At 32.2% G+C, this 3,385-nt stretch overlaps 1 pseudogene across 1 annotated transcript; it reads right to left on the bottom strand.

Annotated features, from left to right (window-relative positions):
• Positions 1-932: 932 nt before the first annotated feature.
• LOC309806512 (transcription initiation factor IIB-like) lies at positions 933-1,868 on the bottom strand (annotated as a pseudogene). The gene has a single exon. The product of its transcript is annotated as a transcription initiation factor IIB-like (transcript).
• Positions 1,869-3,385: the final 1,517 nt, after the last annotated feature.

Below are 3,385 nucleotides of genomic sequence, written 5' to 3'. Positions count from 1 at the left end.
ATATGTTTCCATATATCACTTTCATATATATATATATATATATATATATATATATATATGTCATTTCAGTGTAGGGCTTCCTTGTATTTCTCTAATTATGAAGTAGGTGGCACATCCTGTCATAGGGTGTAGAACCATTTTTACCTCTTTATTTGTATTGCCTGTTCTTACCTTTTCTCCATTTTTCCAATGGGGTTCTTGAGGTTTTTTTTTTTTTCCCCTAAAAAATTTAGGACTTATTTGTATATTAGAGATGTTAGTCCTTCATCTGTGATATATATTGCAAATATTTTCTCCAGTTAGTTATCTTTTTTATTCTGTTGTTTTACCACACAATAGCTTTTTAAATTAATTTTACGTAATCATTTATCAATCATTTCCTTTATCACATCTTTATTTTGAGTCACTTTTAGAGAACACTTCCCTATATTCAAGTTATAAATGACTCTATTCTTGCTTTCTTTGGAAAATTGTATGGCTGTCTTATTTCTTGTCTTATTTCTTTTTGCTGTTGTAAATAATTTGTCCTAATATTATGTCCCCTAACTAGTTATTGTGTATATAAAAGCTAGTGATTTCTAAATACTAATTTTATTACATGCTACCTTTAAAATTATTTTATTATTTTAGTCTTAGTTTTTTTTTTACTTTTGAAAAATGTTTTATTCAAGAATTACATAATTTCAAATATCTTCCAAAATACAGTTTCCTAGATTGCTACAAAAGAAAGCATATTCAGTAAGAAATTTAAATCATTAAATATATTTCACTAGTATATACATATAGAAGGCCAAGCAATTAATATTTAGCCCTGGAATGTGTACCATGTCTTTCATTTTTCCTTATTAAAGGCTCAATCCAGCACTTTGTATAGGCTATGTACAACAGGCAAAGGTCAGTGTTCATAGGCGTTTGACATTAGCTGCTTCAATTTATAGCTGTGGTAGTTTGTCCACAGGGGTGTCAAATTTGAAGTCTGTAGGAAACAGATCTGGAGCCTAAGGATAGATTAGTCTGTAGGACTGTCTGATTGTAACATCAGCAACACCAGCAATATCTCCAATTTCTTTTTGGGTCCTTTACTCAGCTGATGCCTGTGAGGCCATGTAAATGGCGGCTGCTGCCACAGATATCGGGCTCCTTCCAGGAAACAAGTCCAACTCCACAGTTTTATGGGCTATATGTGTAGCTGCCATCTGTACTTGTTTAGGAAGACAAAGGTTGGAACAAAACCTGGACATGAAGTCCCCAGTTGTAATCAAATCCACACTGGTTTCTAAAGCTTTCAAAATAAGTTTAAAACATCGACCGATTTCTTTCTTAGAAATTCGTGATACAGCACATATTTCTTTAAATGTCCTAGGAACTCCTTCCTGTCTGCAGGCAATATAGAGACAAGAAGAAGCTATGGCATCATTAGCCCTTCCCTCAGGCTGTTCTCTTCATACGCTTGCTTGAATAGATTATTTGTTCAACCAACTATATTTCGAGGGAGGTTGATTCTGTCTGCCATGGCATTGATTTCTTTGAATGCATTAATCATTGCCCAATCAGAACTACTTATGATTCTCCTATTCTGGTACTTAAAATTACCACATTCATCCAAACTTGCAGCTCCTATACCCTTACCATTCATAGTAGACAAATCTCCATCACTCAGAAAAGGATTCTGAGAATCTCCAACTCGAGATGGATCTTTTGTTGCTACAACCAGACCACATTCAGGACAGATCATATCACCAGCTCTGTAGTCCTCCACTAAGATCGCATCTGGATGGTTTGGACATGTGACTCTTGGAAGAGCATCCAAACAGCTGGTAGACGCCATCTTCACGGCCACTGTGATTCCAGCCACCAGGTACAACAGACGCACTGCAGACATGAAGAGACTGTCTAGTCCTAGTTTTTAATATTGAGTTTCTGGGATTTAACATAAATACTTAGGATATATAAACTTATTTCATATAAACTGAGACTGTTTATTTCTTGTTTTATATTTCTTATTATTCTAATTGATATATTTTGTCTAACTGTATTGGCTAATGCCTCCAGAAAGTGTTGATTCTTAACAGGCACTGGTTCCTTGTTCCTAATCTTAGTGGAAGTGCAGTTAGTATTCACATGTTACATAAGATGACTTTAAGATTTAGCATATATTATATATATTCTGTTAGAATATATTTAGAGTATATATCTTATCCTTACACACACACATTTCTACTTATTTGAAGGGTTTTTTTCCAGAAATAGGATTTAAATTTTGTCAAAAGCTTTATATCTAAGAATATGGTAGATTATATTCATAATTTGACAATATTAAACAAATCTTGCATTTCTGGAATAAATTACACTTGGTCATGGTAAATCATTTTCATAATAGGATATTGAGTTTATTAACTTATATTTAATACTTTGCATTGATATTTCATAACTAATATTCTTTTTCTGGTACTGTTTTTACTAGGTTTGCTTATGAATGTAACAATTCATAAAAATTATAGGAAGATTTCCTTTAATTTCAATACTCTGAACCAATTTATGAAACATTGCAACTACTGGGTTTCTGATTTTGTAGATTTTTCCCTTTGAATTCATATGGCCTGACTTTGGCGGGGGAGTGGGGGTAGTTCCTTTCCTACCCATTTTTTCTCTTTAACTGTTGTTTTCTACAGACATTAGTAAACTTAAGCTTTGTATCTCTAAAGAGGATGGCTTTGGTAAATTGTATTTCCCTATAAATGCATTTATTTGAAGAAACGTATGAGAGCACTCGTAATTTTTCCCTTTTCCCCATTTCAATACCTAGTTTCACCTTGACATTTGTTTTGTAAATTTGTTTTTCCTTACTTTTCTTAAGTTAGCTAATGTTCTTTAGTAAAATTTTTCACACAAAATCAATTTTTTCCATGTCATTCATTCCTGTTTTTATATTAAAATCCCTCATCTTACTTAGCATTGGGGGATTTTTTTTGGTTACTTTTTCTAGTTTTTTTTAAAAGAAAACTGGGAATCTAATTAATTTATTTTCACTTATGTTCATTTTCACTGATAAAAACATTTAGGGCTATGACTGTTTGGTCTGATTGCTGCTTTAAATGACTCCCATGTATTTTGATATGTAGAATATTCATCAGTAATATTTCTAAGAATTTTCTGATTTTTAGTGTTAGGTTACACTTTAGCCCAATAATTATCTAATAGAAAGCTTTAAAACTTCAAGATGGAATGGCCTTTTATGTTGTTGATAACTTGTAGTGTTATATCACTGTGATCAGAAAGTCTGTTTGTAACACTTCTGCTTTAAGGAACATAGTGGTATTTTCTTCATGACAATACATAAAGTTTCATGAACAAATGAGAAGAAGTTATATTCTCTATTTTCATG

Source organism: Mesoplodon mirus, assembly GCF_964341445.2.
Source record: "Mesoplodon mirus genome assembly, chromosome: 6".
NCBI lineage: Eukaryota > Metazoa > Chordata > Mammalia > Artiodactyla > Ziphiidae > Mesoplodon > Mesoplodon mirus.
This window is presented reverse-complemented; position numbering and strand designations above follow the sequence as displayed.